Source organism: Sebastes umbrosus, chromosome 13 (genome assembly GCF_015220745.1).
Source record: "Sebastes umbrosus isolate fSebUmb1 chromosome 13, fSebUmb1.pri, whole genome shotgun sequence".
In the NCBI taxonomy this organism is placed as follows: Eukaryota; Metazoa; Chordata; class Actinopteri; order Perciformes; family Sebastidae; genus Sebastes; species Sebastes umbrosus.
Genome location: NC_051281.1, coordinates 10,958,518 through 10,977,329, shown reverse-complemented (window position 1 = coordinate 10,977,329; position 18,812 = coordinate 10,958,518). Strand labels below are relative to the sequence as shown.

The following is an 18,812-nucleotide window of genomic DNA, read 5'->3' as shown; positions in this document are numbered from 1 at the left end:
GACATGATTCACTTTGAAGACTGAACAATGAATGCAAATTGCGACCAACAGTTGTGTGCTTCCTGCGTAAATCTTTTCTTTTTTTCTGTTTTTCCTCTGTCTGTTTTAGATGCAACTACATTCCATTCACATTCCCGAACACAAGCCAGCATTCAGCTCAACAGTCTCATTTATCCTGAAGGGTTTATCATTGGATTGAATAACATTTCAGTTTATTTTTCACCATATTTTTCATCAGTTGGTAACATGTCATGGTAGTTAAAGCTATGTATTTTCTTCCTAAGTTGGAACAGAGTTATAAGTCATGCATTATTTTAAAATGCATGGGAGGGGCTGCAATAAAACCCATGACTGGGTTGGGGCTTACTGGAAGGTTAAAATTGTACTAGAAATAAAAACACACATCAATAATTTCTTCAAATGATTCAGTACTACTCACCAAACTACTCTTCCAGATTCCCCAAAATAGGCACATACAAAAGGCAAAAACGTGTGTTCCTAACAAAAATACCACTTCAGCAGTTAAACCCTATGCCATATGCTGTTATAAAAATATGGCCCCAAAAGCCTGTGCAAAATGCCAAAAGTTGACCAGCTCTGGCTTTGTTGTGGCAGTGGTTTTGACTTTAACTGCCATAACATTTGTAATTTGTTTAAAATCTAACGGAAATTAAATTGCAGGTTACAGTTACCAGTGCAAATTGTTTATTTAGTCTCTGTACATCTACCAGGTCTCAGGCTGTCGGCTGTACTGTCAATCAAACACACCAACACACCCCCACCCAGAGGTTTGAGAGGAAAGGAACGTTTCATGTATATTCCCAGAGTAGCCACGTTAGCGCCGTCGGCTCTATGAGAATGTATCTAGTACAGATATCCATCTACCCCAGAGGATGAATTCTACTGTCTTTGGTGATCCTCGAACGTTTCATCTAATGCCATCATCAGTTCAGAGTTCTCATATCCTGTAAAGTGTTCAACACCTTCTAGATAGAGAAAGAAAAAATGGTACACACATTCATGGTCCCCAGACGAAGACTCCTATTGACTTTAGTGTTTCCCTGACTTTTCCTCTAGCAATGGAATTGCTTTCATGGAATGAAAAAAAAAAAAAGTCTGACACTGTCAAGACAAGTCAAGTCGAGTCAATATTATTTATATAGCCCAATATCACAAATCACAAATTTGCCTCAAGGGGCTGTACAGCAACAACATCCTCTGTCCTTTGACCCTGGTTTTGAATAAGGAAAAATAAAGCTGGACTCTAGATAAATATAAATAAATAAATAGATTGATAAATAAATAAATAAATAAATAAATAAATAAATAAATAAACTTTTTTTTTTTATCTAGCAACAAACGTGAAAAAAAGTTGATATTAATGAATCTTGTCATTCCTATTATTATTCTCTGTCTACTTCCAGACATACATCCCCCAAAATGCTTTGGAGGATGTAAACAGGAAGTAGATGTTTCTGTGGATTCAGTGTATGGACTGGGTTACAGCTTGAGTCCAGCTTTATTTTTAGCCTATATTTGTTAACATTTTGGCACATTGGCACCATTAAAAGTATGCTGAATTATCTACTAGCAGTTCCTGTTTGCATTATACAGACTTCTATCACTGGAGTACTTTGAAACTGAAGAAAAAAAACGTCTTTTTCTATTATTTCTAAACGGATTTATGCACCTTTATTAGCGACGGACATCAGAGGTAATGATATCCTCGGAAAGGGTAAGTCACACTGTATCTTGTACGTTATGTGTCTCCAGATATGACGTAGCAAGGAGTATATATATATTGTTTTCAACAATTGCACTAAGGGTTAAAGTGATGCTATAGTACCTTAATTGCCTCTACCTGCAGGCTATATGATTGTGTTTTAGTAGAGTTCTAAACTGAGCTATTGAACACATTAGAGCTTCTTAAGCATGTTAACATTGTCATTGTATGTTAATATCCTGAAGTTAGCATTTAACCTAAATCACCACTGTGCCAGTATAAGTACAGCCTCACAGAGCTGCTAGCTGTCTAGTCTTTCTGTTCTGTAAAAGTTTGTCATTTCCACTGTGCATTAGTGTCATCTGAATTTGACACCTCATGTCTGTGTTCATGCTCATAATTGTCTTTATCATCAAATTGAGCTTAACAATGAGTATCCATATGATTACATTAGAGAGACACTAGCTTTTTGAATTGTTTTCCTTGCAGCTGTTTGTTTGTCTATATGGGTTATCTGAATTCAGGTGTATTGCACACACCTGCAGATGTAATTATTTCCCTTCTGACTAACACAACACTTAAAACTACTGATAGTATGAGAAGAAGCAAGAGAGAGGTCATCAACAAAACAAAAAAACAGTTCCCCAAAACAATGGATCTATTTTAACAGCAGACACTTTGACCTGCCCTAGCAGGAGAAGCACAGGTGACATTGATCAGTAATTAAGGATGGCTCCTGTGAGCTACTCCAGTGAGGCAGCATGCACAACACCAGGGCCTCCCCTATACAGCTATCGTTAATGTTATTCATTACACCTGTGCTTTTCTGACTATTGGTGCCTTCAAATGGGCTCGTGTGAAGAGTCCATATCAACGCACCCCTCTTGTGGTGTTCACGACCTCATGTGGTAAGTTGGCGGAGGCCATGGAAGTTAATCTTTTGGTGCATATTAAGTAAATATATTGTTATTTTAGCCATTATTGTTTTTCTTCATAATTTTCTAATAGGTCAGAGGAAAATGTTGATATTCCCAACGGCCTCATCTTTTGCCTCTGACGTTATGCCTTTGCATTTACTACATTATGTGTTACCCGCTTACTAGCTTGCTAAACTGTTAGCCCCTGTGGCTTCTAGACACCGTCAGTAACATTAATATTGCTGTTTAATATTGCCGCATTATCTGGTACACGACTTCCACGATGTTGTAAACACAAACTCACGAGTTTCATTTGAAGGCACCATATGACATGTCAAAATGTCTGCTGTGAAAAAAAGGTCTATAGAAGCTGGCAAACAGCATCCCTAAATCAAAATTGACCCCTGGGGGGAAGGCTTTCTATATGATAGATAGATAGATAGATAGATAGATAGATAATAGATGGATAGATAATCTGAAACAGAGTTGGATTAAAAGACAATGGAGTATGGATACAGCTACTAGGAAGGAGCTGAAAGAAAAGGTTGCATGTCAAAGCAGTCTCTATAAATACACCCCTCTCCTTTCACGTGTTCCTCAAGTGCAGCTTGACGTGAGAGAATATTAATTTTTTGCTGCTGACTGGAGCAGGAAAGGGTGGAAAACAACTACTTTGTCCTTGTGGAGAGGTGTGTTTCTGCTTGCGTTGGCCAAAACCGCGTGTGTGAGATAGCTGACTGAAGGGCGAGACAGCGAGGGAGGAGAGGCAAGACTGAAGTGGTAATTGATGACTGTTGATTTGAGCTGCTCTTATAAACACGGCATGGAACAGAGAAACAGAGAACTAAGGGTGTAGACAGACAGAGTGAGAGTGTTTCCATCCAGCACTCAAGTGAGTTTAGAGCAGATAATTGAAAAGTTTCTAAGTCGAAGCGGAGTCGGGGATGTTGGTCAAAATTCGTCCAAAAAGAAAAGAAATAATTAGGAACTCATTAGTTATGTGCACGTTGTTCTTTCCTGTCCAGACAAATATTATGCAGTTAAAATATCCAAATTAAGAAATGCATTCAGCTTTTCACCTTAATTATGCCAAATGGGAGAAACAGGTGTAACTTTTTAGGCCCTTTAATGTTTCATTATATATACTTATACGTCCTCTCATTGTCACATTATCACTGGTGCTAACCGTATAATCACAGTGGTTTAGAGCTGTTGAACAAGACCCAACATAGTGTATACGGATGTGTGTACGTTGACGATTACTGTGTGTGTACGACAGAACGAGAAGGCCTTGGCTCAGTGTTTTTATCGGTGTGTTTGTTTGGGTCTAGGATACCATGTCCAAGCACAAAGCAAATAGGATTTTCTAGCATCTTTCTCTCACTGTCTTTTGTGTGTGTGTCTGTGTGTGTGTGTGCAGAGAGAGTTTACTCTATATTGTGAGGCTTAGTTTCCCACTGTGGTCATCCAGATTGCCAGTCACCACAGCCTTGTGTGCGACATGCTAGATAAATCCTGTTTGCACGCACACACACACATACACACACAGGAGCGCCCTGCGAGCCAAGAGATGTGGGCTAGCGGGTTCGGCTTAACCACAGTGAACTCCGGCTCGTCCAAAACAAACGAGGAAGGCCATGCAGGGGAAAGGTTTTTAACAGGCTTGATCAGACTTACATATTCCACTAGTGATAAATCAAGTAGTATCTTTGACCCTTTTTCTTTCTTTATCAAATGTTAAACATCTCTTTTTTCTTCTCTGAGCTTCTGAATAATATCAGACTTGCACTGGTGAGGACCTTTCACACGAACACAGGGCAGAGTCAGCCTCTTTTTTTTTCAAGCTGAACATCAACAATCAATTTACTCTTCTATGTGGGTGCAAGTTCACGCGTACTGTGTTCAGAATCAGTGTCTCTCAGCTCCCGTTGCTTATTTAAAAAGTTGGATTGATTTATTTTGGAGTCGAGAGCTCCCCATATCAAAAAGGCAATTAGCGGGCTCTTCTGTTGTTGCAGCAAACAAAGATCCTCATCATTTTAATTTAATGAGCTAAGTCTGCCTCAGAATGAGGATCTCTGTTGGAATTTAATAACGGTTTCCACTCTGTCTTGCACCGTAGAAGAAAAAAAAAAGCTCGGGCTCCAGACTGGTGTTGTCACAGTGTTAGGTAGCATCCAGGGATATTATGGGAAAACAGGCCCAGACAGACTCATTAGGAGATGTCCACACAGGCTGAGATATTAGATTCATGACAATGCTAATACGCAAGCAGCTCGGCTAAGATTTCACTTGAATAATGGATGTTCTGTATTGAAGGGAGCAGAGTTATTTTTTTTCTATGACATTGAAGTGTTTTGACTGATTCAGTTGTTCCAGTAAAGAGTGAGAAGCCAACCAGGCTCCCTCCAACAACAAAGAATAGTCAGCAAGGAATGACGCCTTTAATGCAGAACAGACAGCTTTATTCTCACCAAACTCACAGACCAGCACATTGGCACAAACAAACACACACACACACACATGGTCAAAGGATATAGGTACTTTTACACTCTGTGAAGGATTTCTTTCCCAATAGACACGTTTTTTTTCCAGACAAAAACATATCAGAAACCACTTTCCTTGTTCAATATGTCCTCATTTGCATATAACTAAAATGCAAATGGCGACCGTTCTATTGTTCATTCTTGTTTGATGGAAACCCATTGAATAAACACATGTTGAGACTAAGCGAGTGGATTACGAACAGACTTCTCTGTGTGCTTATGGCCTGTCTGCAGAAAAAGAAGCAGCCAGTTAGCATTCAAACTGAGAGCTATAGTATTGTGGCACTAATGGAGCATTAGATTGGGGTTAAGCGCCTGAATGGGGAGTGGTCCACTTGCTCTGCCCCGGGGCTACCCATACAGGGCCACCGCTTAGCATTAGCATAATTGCTGGACACCGGAGCACAGCAGAAGGTACTGAGCAATCCCCATTCCGGCTCACCTAATTCGTGCTGATTGAGCTGGGAGGACTGGTGCTGAACTCCATGAATTGCCTTGGGATTGGGGGAAAGAGGATGGATGGATCTCTTGGTGAAGCAGTTAGAGAGGATACAGAACTGCATGGATGAGGAACGGCAGCACCGGGTTAGACTGAACTGCAGTGAATGACCACTTCTATAATTTAGTGTTGGATTAAAATGAGCAAGGAAAGCAAATGAATAGGGCAACTGTAGAGAACAACCACATGTCCGCTACTCATAATTACCCTAATAAAGATGCTGTACAACAAATCTGACCCTCCCAGTATCACAATGCTTGACAGACAGACAGAGAGACAGAGAGACAGAGAGACAGAGAGAGAGAGCGAGAGAGAGATCTCCACTTACATAATGTGGCTGAGCACAATAGTTGGAAGCAGTCTCTCTCTCCCTCCCTCCTTCTACCCTCCTCCTCCTCTCCTCCTGGGATGGGTCCTATTTTGAATTTAATGAAAGAGGAGAAAACACTACATTGCATTGGACTCAAATAGGACCCCAGAGAGTCCCCAACCAATTTTGTTGGACAATGGCAAAAACAAAACCAGAGATGTGTACAGTACTGATGAATTGTATACGCAGATGGAGGAATAAAAGGGGAGAGAAAAGGAAGTTTCATTCAGGAGAATTTGGCAATCGGATTGGCACCGAACAATAGTGGTGTGACAAGGTGTTCGAATTTGATACGGAGGGCCTCCCTTGTTGTAAGTACTTACTGTAATAAAAATGAGTTTGCTCCAAAGCTCTTATGATCATGCACCCTTCTCCCGCTTTGATGATGAATAAATGGGAGGTTAGCTGTGAAGTGGGATTGTTTTAACACCATGCCATGCAGAGCGCCAGCCTCAATGGCTCCTAGACTTAGGGCCAGTGCCCCCTACACAGCTCCTGTGAGGGTGCCCTGAACCCAGACAAGTGTTTCCCCTCCCACCTAGCGCTATTGCTCCACTCCCCTCGCCTTGGATTCCCATTCAGCCTGTTTACCATGCCACCAGGCCTATTCAAACCCCAGTCGGCAGGTCTTCCAGAGCCTTACAGAGCCACTGAACTCTCCCTAACCTACTAATCAGACCTCTCCTCCCTTTCAGCCCTTAAACATAAAGCCCCATCTTGACCACCATTTTGTAGGTCAGCCACTGTGGGCTTTGTGCAGGCCTTAGCACCACCAGAGAAAGATCCTCCTCCTATTGATGCATCTTGAGCAGCTCCCCGAGCCACCCAGACACCCCCCCCCCAGCCCCCCTGCAGATGGAGGCATTCAAAGACATCCAGTTTATTAAGCTGTCACTGCGCATCTAAATCTGTTCCCTATTGCAATGGGTACAGGCCTATCCAGAGAGAGAGAGTGAGAGAGAGAAGGCCTTTGTGCCACCAAGGTATTCAAAGAGCTATAAAAAAAATCACACACACACTAAAACTAATGCACACACACCGGTGAAATGAGATGCAAATCCGACGATTCACTTGGCAGCAAGAGTGCGCTTTTCTTTGTGTGTGTATATGTTGTGCATCTTGCATGTGGCACCCGTTGTTGTGTGTTTATGTGTGTGTGTGTGTGTGCCTAATTCCTGTAGCATGGTCTCAATCTGTGCTGGCATAGCAGCGCCTGTACAGTTGAGCAGCCGTAACACAGTTGTTGGTACAGGGGCATTGTGTGACTGTGGCAGGGAGAGAAATTACTTAAGGAGCCAGGACAATGTGTTCGGTTAAAGCAGGCTACAGTGAGGGGAGACATGCACAGAGACGCTTGCGATGTAGGAGATGAGCAACACAGGGAGACAGAGAGGGGGAGAGAGAGAGAGAGAGAGAGGCAAAGAAAGGGTAAGGGGTGAACTGGATCCTGGTTAAGACTTCCAGCTTCTTTCTCTTCTTTAAACAATCAACACTCACATATTGGATTTGCATAGCTAATGGGAGTTTAGGGCTGTTGTTTTTGCAAGGGGGCTTCACATGGCGCTGACCCTTGGATTCCACAACTTCAAACTTAGCACCAGCATAACAAGTACGGTACAGTAGCACCAGTGTAAATGTGAAGACGTTAATGGCAGAGGATCCTCTTGTCCTCCAAATTTCATCCAGTATGTGCTGCGTGTCCTGTGAATCCCTTGTGCATGTGCCCGCCATTTGAATCCACTGCAGGAGTCTGCCACTGACAATGCAAACTACTACATAGAGAGGTAATAAATGAGTGTAAATATTAAATATATAATGGCTATAGATGAATAAAGGCCAACCTATAGTATCAGAAATTAGGGTTGATATGGTGAAAATCTTCAGGATTATAACTTTAACTTTGCAATTTATAGGTGGCAGGAGTGACATTTGCATTGCTGATTGGATTGCTGGAGTCCAATCACTGCTGTTATCACATCCATCAAACCATCCTTGAGAAATCACCATCCTGCTCAGCAACCAGTGAGTGAAAACATAATTTTTCTCTTGAAATTTTCTATTTAAAAAGTGTGTGAAATCATGTACTTAGTGATCATAATGATTGGCTAATAGGGCTGCAACTAATGATTTTTTTCAATGTTGATTAATCTGTCGATCTGTCTTAGTTGCTTGGTCTATAAAATGTCAGAAAATTGTGAAAAATGTCGATCAGTGTTTCTCAAAGCTCAAGATGACGTCCTCAAATGTCTCATTTTGTCCACAACTCAAAGATATTCAGTTTACTGTCGTAGAGGAGTAAATAATACAGAAAATATTCACATTTAAGATGCTGGAATCAGATGAATTTTCAATTTTTGTCCTTAAAAATAATTGTAAAATTATCGAATTGATTATCAAAATAGTTGGCGATTAATGTAATAATTAGCATGTCAGTGTAGTGTATATATACAGTATATAGTATATCATTTTAATGCTTTGGTGGTTCATATATTTACTGTATAAGTCCATTTTCAGTAACATTGACAAAAAAGTGGTTGCATTGTCATACAGGTAGTTTTCTTTGTGTGACTGTGTGTGTGTGTGAGTCAGTGTATATTTGGCTAAGGAGTGGAAATTAAAGGCTCATGTGGTAAATGCTGGTATTAGGAAGGGAAATGACCACTGAGCTGTTCAATAACGCCCTCCGTTGTTAATGACCGCTGCCCAGCGCTCAGGCAGGGACGCAGTCTGACACACATGCACCTGAGGAAAAGAAACAGGAAGAGGAAATGAGCAAGTGATCCACTCCACCTTCTACTGTAAATTCCCACAAAGATGTAAAGACTTTTCCAAACTTCTCTGTGGGCTGGCTTTAGGCGTGTGTAAAGCTTGAGCAGGTTATTTTGGACCCAAGACAATCTGTTTCCACCCTGAGGTTCTTTTTTTGTCTTAGTGCACATGGGGAAACCCATACTTTGGCGAGCTGTAAGAAAAAACATATCACTCTTGTGTGTTTTAATATCATTAATGGACGGGTTTGTGTAAGTGTTGAAATATGACCCAATTAACAAGTGCTGCAGTTTTGTTATTATTTCTCCCTGAATTAATCTTATGGAAATAGGAGCTGAGAGTAAGGTAGATATTTCCCATGGTGTGGCTCTGTGAAATGGGTTACACATGTATACTCAGCCCAGCGCTGCCCTCTCACATCGGCGATTCCTTTCTCCATTAGCTCCCACTCCTTTCTCATGTGGCTCCGTGCTCGGTGCACAGAGAGTTGGTCACGAGCTAAACAAACAGTATTGCCTTTCTTCCTTGAATTTGTCGATTTGGTCTGGTAATAATTTTAGGTGAGAGGACTGGGGAAACAGTGGGCCAGTATGAGCGTTACAGATGGTATTATCACATGAAAATAGGTATAATTGCACTGTGCTTATAGCGCTGGTTAAGTAAACCTACAGTAGGGATCAGGTTGCGCTGCCTTGCCCTCCCTTGTGCATCCCTGAGTGGTTAGGTGCTGTTTTAACTGAGATATAGGACACTGTATAAATGTCTCATAATTACTTGGAGAGGAGTTTTTCACACTTCTGTTTGACACAATCGGTCAATGGTTCACAATACAGCCAGCGATTAGCTGTAGGAATTTGTAAAAGTGGTTGATGAGGATCAGAAATTACATTTCTGTTAAAGATATGTTTTGAAAGAAACATAGCTAATAGATGAAGTAAAAATACTGCTCCTACCCAATGAAGAGAAATTGATACAACAGGAAACTGTATAATTTTACCTTGAAAACAGTTATTTGCATTAGCAGCTAGTAATGTGCCACTTTAAGAACACACATTAGAGAAAACAGCAGTTGGTTTCACTTTTTTTAGTCATTAAGTGGATACAGAAAGTGCACAGCATTCAATGAAACAATAACTGTAATGGCCAATTGTTTGGCCTTTTGAAAGATCTACTGCTGCTATGAATCACAACAAGATGGCTAATGTATTAGAAGTGCAAAAGAAATAGGCAAACAGCCCTGAGCTGCAAATACCAGACACATTAAAGCCTGGAGCACTTCCAGGGAAATCTTTCAATTACACAGAGTGAATATCCCTCTGTTTCTAAGGCAAGATGGATAACTTAGAGAAGGGGCTGTCAGAGAAGTAAACTACACCTATAGATTTAATTAAAATAACACATCTGGGAGCTTATAGCTGCTTGAACAAGGTTGCGTCGTTACGGACAGGTGGACGGCTAATCGATGCTTTGATCAGAAGGACGAGCTGGTTTGTATAAAAGCGCTGAGAGACAAAGTGAGATGGAGGGAGAGAGGAAGGAGAGAGGCGGATTTATTGAAACTGGTCAAAGAGTCCGAGTCAGGGTTGCACTTAAAGGAGCTGTATCTAACATCATTGCACCGCATTCAAATGTCCACATCCAATAGATTTCTGTGACACAATAGTGTTAGTTATATAAGTGATGACTAACTGAGCTGTAGATAGAACATTGATCTAGATCATGGGTGGTGTGGGACATTCAACCTGAGAGTCAAAGTCAAATGTGGCCTGATGATTAAACAAAAAAATTGTGCTTTCGACGTGACTCTAGGGAAGGCAATGGTCTATGATCTAGTAGGGTCCAAACTGAAATATCCCAACAACTAGATCAGTTAATCCTACTGACTTTGATGATCCTCTGACTTTTCCTCTATAGCACTACAATGAGAATTTGCTTTTTAAGAGGCTATGTTCACAATTTTTTGATGGATTGCCATGCAATTTGGCACATAAATAACCATGATGTCCAGAGGATGAATTTGAATGACTTCGTTGATGACTTATCTCAACATTTTCCTGATGGATTGGCATAAATATCTATACAGCCATTCATGGTCTACAGAGGATGACGCTTACTGACTTTGGTGATCGTCTGACTTTTCCTCTAGTGCCACAATGAAGTTGACATTTTTGGTTCAGAGTAACATGTTTCGACAACCATTGCATGGTTATTCATGAATTTGATGTCCCCTTCAGGATGATTTGTAATCATTTTGGGTTGTCACAGTTTGGCACTGTGTCCAGATGTCCTCAGACTTTTTGCAGACTGAACTGAGCTGTTTTCTGTGTTTTGGATATTCTGTGCTGTGTCTTTCCTCCTGCGTTGCTGTACTGCCTTTCCCTCCTTTGCCCATCTACACACCTGCTCTGAATCAGCCTTGTTAGTTGGTAACATTACCTGCTAAACATCAGTGTGCTAGCATTATTATTTTGAGTATGTTATTAGGCTGACTTTAGCATTTAGCTCAAAGCACCATTGTGCCTATGAGCTGCTAACTTGACTGTAGATTCTTAGTCTTGTTAATCAGAATTTTATCAGCACCATTTTCTTTCCATTTTTTATTTCTCCATCTTCAACATGATGTGTGGAATACTTTAATAGTAGGCCTTCACCCACTGTCCAGCTCATTCACACCACTTCTATAGACTTAGTCTGGACATTACCAAAGTGTGTGTATCAAATCAAAGTATAGGTGTGTTACTTTTGATTCAATAAAATGCAACGAGGGCAGAGAGTCAGACAGAGAAAGTGAGTGTCTGTCTGTGTGAGAGGTAGCACTCAGTTCTCATAGATTTGCTTTGATCTCTACATCCCTCTTAAACAAGATTGCCAAATGTCAAGTTTATTAAATAACCATATCTTTCAATACAAGATCTCTCAAAGTAAGATTGTCTGCCTCGGCCTTTCAGACAGTCTGATGGTGTCCCTGCCAGGTCCTACAGCATCCACTCCATGAAAGACCAGTCTGTCAGTGCACTCAGCAGCACTTTTCTGCCAGACATGTGGTTCTTATTTTGCAGCCAGAGGAGCAGATTAACATAAAAGAGGGTGTGTAACAGTTCTCGCATTCAAAAGCCTGCCTGAGGCAAGAGGAGGAGAGGCCGCGTTTGGATTACCTCATTTAGGATCCTTTAAAATGCTGTTTACCTTGCAAAGTGTGCATCTCAATGAGGTATTGCAGTGGCAGCAAGCATAACAGGGTCAGTGGCATTTAACAAACAATCTTCTTTGGCAGATCACTTTACTTGGCACAAAAGATATATGCTGATATACAAAAACAATGCTGGGAGTCAATGGGTTACTCATGATATGACACCGTGGTGTTATTTTGTTCCGAAACACAGAGCATATTTCAATATAAGTATCCATGATAGAAGGAGGAAGCAGTCATACGCTATATATTGTAGTAGTAGTTGACAAAACAATCTTACTTCAAGGTCCATTTAGTGGCAGTTCTGGAACTTTTGATTGCATCACATTATCTTCATCAGGAGATGAAGTTTTTCTTAGTTTTAGCAAAGTACTTTTGTATTTTTTTATGTGGAAGGTGGCAGTTATACCATAAAGTTGGAGTGACATGATGAACACTGCTCTCAGCTACTGGTGTGGTAGATTCTCAAGAGCCGAGAAAGCTGGTTCAAGCCATGAGTGTCATCAGCTGTCCCGTTAGTTAATTGTTTTAATAAGATCGCTGAGCCTAGAAATGATTGAGGACAGTTGGGAACCAGCAATACGTTTGAACATAGACATAGACTTTTGCTGTGTTTTACTGTATCCATATTAAGAGAATGAAAATTCCCAAAAAAGATATATTGATACGGCGCCTGGGTTAGCTCAGTTGGTAGAGCGGGCGTCCATGTATCAAGGCTTGGTTCTGACCGCGGCGGCCCGGGTTCGAATCCGGCCTGTGGCCCTTTCCGCATCCACTCTCTCTCTCCCCCCTTTCAAGACTCTATCCACTGTCCTGTCATAAAAATGGAAAAATGCCCCCAAAAAAATAACTTTAAAAAAAAAAAAAAAGATATATTGATAAAGCCCTCTAAGGGAAGGTGGGTAATGTTATCCACAAAGTCTGGGAGGAGACCGGTCAGGAGACCGCTGTTGATTTCTTGTTCTTTACCGACAGTCAATTGTTTTTTTTTAACCATGCACTGCGGTCGTGTCTAGAAGGTAACCCGGAAGTTGCAAAATCTGATCTTAAATCTACAAAAACTTGCAAAAACTCTCTCGAGACTCGCTGCCCGACAACCTATCCTAACCTTAATTCAAGATCAGTGCCTTACCTTAATCAATTTGCGAACGTTCCCCCAACTGGCGGGTTACCTTCTAGACACAACCATGCATTGCCGTGGTAATTCCTTGACGTAAGTGGTTATTATAGTAACCATGACGACAAATGTTCCCTAATCTTAACAAAGCACTTATTTGAACCCAAACCATGATCTTTCCTTATAAAAAGTGTTGTTTTTGTGCCTAAACCTAACCAAACCTTAGCATCGTCAGATAATAAAGTTGACTGATTTTTCCAACAGTGATTTTTAATAGTTTTGGAAGGCTCAGACATCCTGTCGACAGAGACGTCACATCAGAAATTGTCATTCAGTGTGATTATCAGGCTAATTCTACTTCTTGTCATTTATATCCGCAACATCTACTGTCAAGTTAAAGTCAAAGGAAGCAGTCACAGAAACTGTGTAAAAATGAAATCCTTAAGCACAGGTGAGACCAATTTTCCAGCTATTTCCCTCCGTTTGCCCCGCTGACCTGTGCAAAGAGCTACCGGCTAGCTAGGTTCATGTTCATGTCTATACATATCTAATGCATGTCTGTGTAAAAGATTTAAAACAAAGCAGACGTGGTTTACACAATGTAGGCTGAGAAACAGCAGATCTTTGACCAATACTGGGTTTTGAACATTGGTAGCAGTTGTAGAAGGGTGGAGAGGTCTTTCTTTCTTACATGCTTGTATGGAATCAGATCAAAATCGAGGTTAAGGTCTTCCTATACACCACTTTATTTATTCATTCAATATTTCAATATTGTAGAATAAATTATGTAAAGCCACAGGATGATGTCTGATTTTGTAATAAAAGGCTGACACTGATTAGGCAAACTAATATTGGTGTAACAAGGCTTTGGATGGTAAAATTCAATCCTCCCATTTTCACCACCACATCCAATAAAAGATCCCTCTTCTTCCTGATACAGACCTTTAGCCATAACCCCATGGAGACTCAAGGGGGAAAGGCCAGATAAGAAGGAGCCCTTTGTCTGACAAAAATTAATATGATTTTGTTCAGTTTGATTAAATCATAATGCGGCAGGTAATGAATCTCCACCTTCGCTTTTCATTACTCCATGCAGTCATGTTATCAAGCCCTAAATATAGCCTCATTATATATTCCATTTCTACCAGCTAGATTGAGAAAAAGAAATGGTCCTTTTTGAACGTCAGGTGTATATTTCACTATGCTGTTCATAAGCGCCGGGGCCCCTCTCCTTTCCTTTTCTTCTCCCTCTCACTCCATCTCCGGGAGTTATAGCCTACACTCACATCTACCAACTCCAAATGAATTGGAAATAGATGGGAGAACCAGGCTGAAGTGCACTTGGATGAAAGGTCCAATTATTTTGATGATTGGTCTCAGGAAATGTTTCACAATGACGCTCATTTAGTCCCAGTAGTGCTCTGTAAAGACTTACTTGTTGCAAGCTGAAATGTCATCCTCTCAGCACACCATACTAAAGTTATACTGACCTATATGATCTCTTTCATGAATTTCCCTTAATTTGTTCAGATTTCTTTATTTGAATCTTTAATCTGTCTTCAGGTGACCCTTGTTAGCTCAACCAAACGAATCCAATTAAACAAGGTAAATCTGCAATTAGGACGGCGCATAATGAACTTGACCCCCGAGGTGGGGCAGATGATGTCCTAATCAGAGTCAATGAGCTAATCCATCGCGACAGAGGAGTCAAAGGTCACAGATGAGGCTGCGATAAGAGAGAGACCTAATGAATAACAATAGGTGGATTAACTGGGAGCCAATCCTCGATGGGGAGGAGATTTGGCCAATAATGTCCCACAGATTTTCACGGGAGAGAATAGAAGTCATTGTGTCCTGCAGACTGGAGGAAAGTCTTCATTTGGAGTTTATGTCACAAGATATTTCTCAAAACTCAAATGTCCTCTTACTTTCTACCTTTTGGAGCTCTCAATTGAATCTCACAGTTGAAAGTTTTTTTTTAAAAAAAAAAATATTGAAATAATTTGTTATTTTTTAAATACTACAAAATTAATCATTTACCAACTGATGTGTGTTCCAATACCCAAACTTCCATACTATTTAGTATGCCAAAAAAAGATTAAGTATGCCTCGATACATAGTATGTAAAATGCAGTATGCCAAAAATACCAGGATGTCCTACAGTATGTCCTTTTTAAGTATGTAAGTATGCTTTTCTGGCTGTTCTGACCCACAATCGTCTGCGCAGCGGATATATAAGCAAGAGGGTCAAAGTTCAAGGCACAATGTTATGACCAAGTAGTATGTCTCAATTGTATGCTTACTGCAAGCAAGAGTACGTACTTTGTAAGGGCAGCTGCAGCAGTATGTACTAAAAGTAGAAGTCGACCAGTAGTGGACCAGTAGTGGCCGACATAATAACGATAGTTTGGAGCAGGAAAAAGCCATAGCCGATTAATTAGCTGATATCTTCTTTACTTCGGTAGCAGTCCAGTCGGCTGCTGTTGCATATGCCGTTTTTAATAAATCAGTTTTTTGTCAGTCTGATATTAATAATTTGTAAGAGAATATCCTGAAGTGTAATTTAGTGGATTACATCATTGGACATTTTCTATTTATTTGCAATGAGGGATGTGCTGTTTTGGGCCTTACAGTATGACTGGCCAGGATTACTTCTGTTGTGCATCTCGTACACTGTTAAATGCCTCTCTTGCAAACCATTAATGTCTGTGCATGTTCTCGGGGTAAGGAGGATCCTTAAGTGTGTAATTTAATTTCATGAATGGATGGTTATGTGGCTGGATTTTTTGGACAAAGAGCTGATCGTGTTGCGTTGTATATTCGAGAGAAAACTTTTTTTCTCCTCCTCTACCTTGACCTTGGTGTATAAAGCACCAATGCAAAACGGTGATGTACGTCCCCACCACTATCAGATCCCAGTTCCGCTGATAACGATAGTTTGTAAAACGTGCTATCGCCACCAATGAATCGGCCAAACTGATTAATTGTCTAGTTCTAACTAAAGGTAAAAAGAAAAAGTATGTGATTTGGAACGCACCCACTGCTTTTACCCATGCAGTATGGGCATATGTAGCATCTCTTTGTGTGTGGCTATGTCCATAATGTCTCCCTTCTCCTTCTCTATTGTCCATAGCATGTAAACTCCATTTTGCTAAATGCAATGACGCACATATGACAGATGTGAAAATGACAGTTATGCAACACTGTGCATCATAATGATGTAAAATAATAAATGACAATTTATAAGTGGTTGAAATCTAAATTTACTGCTCACTACTGAATAGAATGAACCATTAAGTGTTTATTATGTAGGCAATAGAGAAGGAATGAATGAGGCAGGGATTTTATGTTGTCCACTAACAGAGCAGCATTCAGTTTTGACAATGGAACACCTGTTTGGTTACCCAGGTAACAGCTGGGTCGTCATCCATTGGGATGACTGTGTTCATTGTTGTTGAACATACTGCTCAATAATAAACCACATTTATTCCTCTCATGACATCGCTTGTAGATGTAGATGTATAGGGGAGTGATGCAGTTTGACAATGTTCAGCTATTAACGGGTGATTCAGTTTAATAGGATGCAGGTACTCAGCATGATAAACACAATCAATGTGACTCTTGAGGGGGACGGATGTGTTTGTGACTGCATATACATTTATTTCAGAGTTATTTGAGTGTTAGTGTTGTGTGTGTGTGTGTGTGTGTGTGTCGCTCTGTCCCCACTGGAGATCCTCCCCGGGGGTCTCCCCTGCTAACCTCAACAAAGGTCATTGTGGGGGAGGACGCACACTGAGCTTTGACCCTCGGGGTCACAGGGGGCCTGTATGATGAAGATAGCACGGAGAAAGTGAGATAATAGAATAACAATATATATGTTGTGTGTTGTGCGCCTGGCCCGCACACACGCATGAATCCCCCCATTCAACGTGTTTGCATACTGGGAGCATGCACGCAGGCATTTTGTGCATGCATCCGTGCGCTGGGTGTGTTTGCGCTGTCTGTTGGCCCGTGTGTGCATCATGGGTAATGGTCAGTCCAGCATTAAAAGCTGAGTAGTTTGCCGGCGGCTAGGTGCATGTGCGGCAGATAACGGTGTTTGCATCTCTGTCTCCGCACATCAGGAGGATTTCCTTGCGTCCACAGACCAAATATTACATTCTATTTACCCATGGATTATATACTCCGGATAATTGGAGATAACAGGGTTGCTTAGGAGGTCTGTCAGTGTTGCCTCCACCTGGCCTTTATTCCATTATCCATTCCATTTCAAACGTCAACATTTGTTTTTCGCCTTAGACGAAAAGACCTCGTAAAAGACTTGGCACATTTAAAAATGACCAACAGAATTGTAAACAGATGATTTTAAATATTTATTTTCAATTTTAGGTGCAGTGTCTGAAAATCTAATGTACATGTTTTCATTAAAAGGAAACAGTTGTACTCATTTATACAATATGCTTTTCAGATTTCTCTTTGGCTTGACCTACTACATATGCCTGATATGATACATAATTTATGCACTGTGTAGTGAGATAAGTGCATCTGTTGTGTCTATAGTGGCAGACAGTCAAGTCAGAGACACACGGGAAATAATATAGGCTACAACTTCCAGTTAAAGAGGTAGAGTGAAATCAGTGTGAAAGTGAAGACTAGTGGAGAGGGGGGTGTGGGGTAAATTCAAAACAATGGAGCAAAAAGTTCTTATTTGCAAAAAAAAGACAAACTACTATCACAGAAATGAAGTTTGACATACAGTGCATTTTGTTACTGAATTACAGTAAACATACATTATCCATTTGTATGTTGTCTGGCTGGTGAGCCTCTCTCTATTGTTCTCATGTCAATGCTCTTTGTGTGTCAGTGCACAGAGAGCATACATTGCTGTTGTGTAATTCAAAAATGTTGGACTCTTAAAGAAGAAAGAGGCATATTCAGCAGCTATTTTAGTTTTGTAAAATATGTCCCATCGTTAATTATTTAAATAAGGCCATGAAAAGGCAAGCTCACTTCTCATGAATTATATTTCCATTCCCCCCCCATTGAATTAAGTTAAAGCCACCCCACTCTTTGAACATAGATTGTCTTAAGCTCCTGACCCTGTGTGTATAGGTTTTTTTCACACCTAAAATGTATGATTATAATTATTTGTATTTCATGTGCAATGTGCATATGTTTTCCTCTTCTGTTCAGATGCCAGTGAGCTCAGGACCACGTGTACTGCAATAACCACAGAAGTAGGCCAAATTCTGAGGATCTAATTGTCTCAGAATTCCTCAGGTTGCTTATGAAACACAGAGGAAAGATCGGGTCCAGAGCTCAATCCTCTCAGGTCTGCAGGGCTCACAGTGGGCCTCATGACCTAAAACTTCTTTTGTCTTCAGTGCGCTGTAGTCCGACACAAGGGAAGCCTAAAGTCATGATGTTGCACATCAGTATTCCATGTCTCCAGTGTTCAAGTGTTTTCTACAAAGTATGCACACTTGTAATAATAACTGTGTGTTAACCCACAACACAAAGTGCCTAATACAGCAATAGCGTTACACAGTGGAAAGCTTGAAAATGCTCTCCCTACCCAGTGGCTAAATGAGCAGTGCAATTACAAAGTTAAACAACGAGTGCATCATGAATACTCAATCATTAGAGCACCATTAGGAGGCTGCAGATAACCACATGTCAAA

At 40.7% G+C, this 18,812-nt stretch overlaps 1 protein-coding gene across 1 annotated transcript in view; it reads left to right on the top strand.

Moving 5' to 3' along the window:
• The first annotated feature begins 3,279 nt into the window (after positions 1 to 3,279).
• Positions 3,280 to 18,812, top strand: part of epha3 (eph receptor A3) — a 142,915-nt gene continuing 127,382 nt past the window's right edge. The window contains exons 1-2 of the mRNA XM_037789169.1: positions 3,280 to 3,420; positions 7,969 to 8,077. The gene's annotated coding sequence lies outside the window, so the exon portion shown is untranslated. The remainder of the gene's footprint in view (positions 3,421 to 7,968; positions 8,078 to 18,812) is intronic.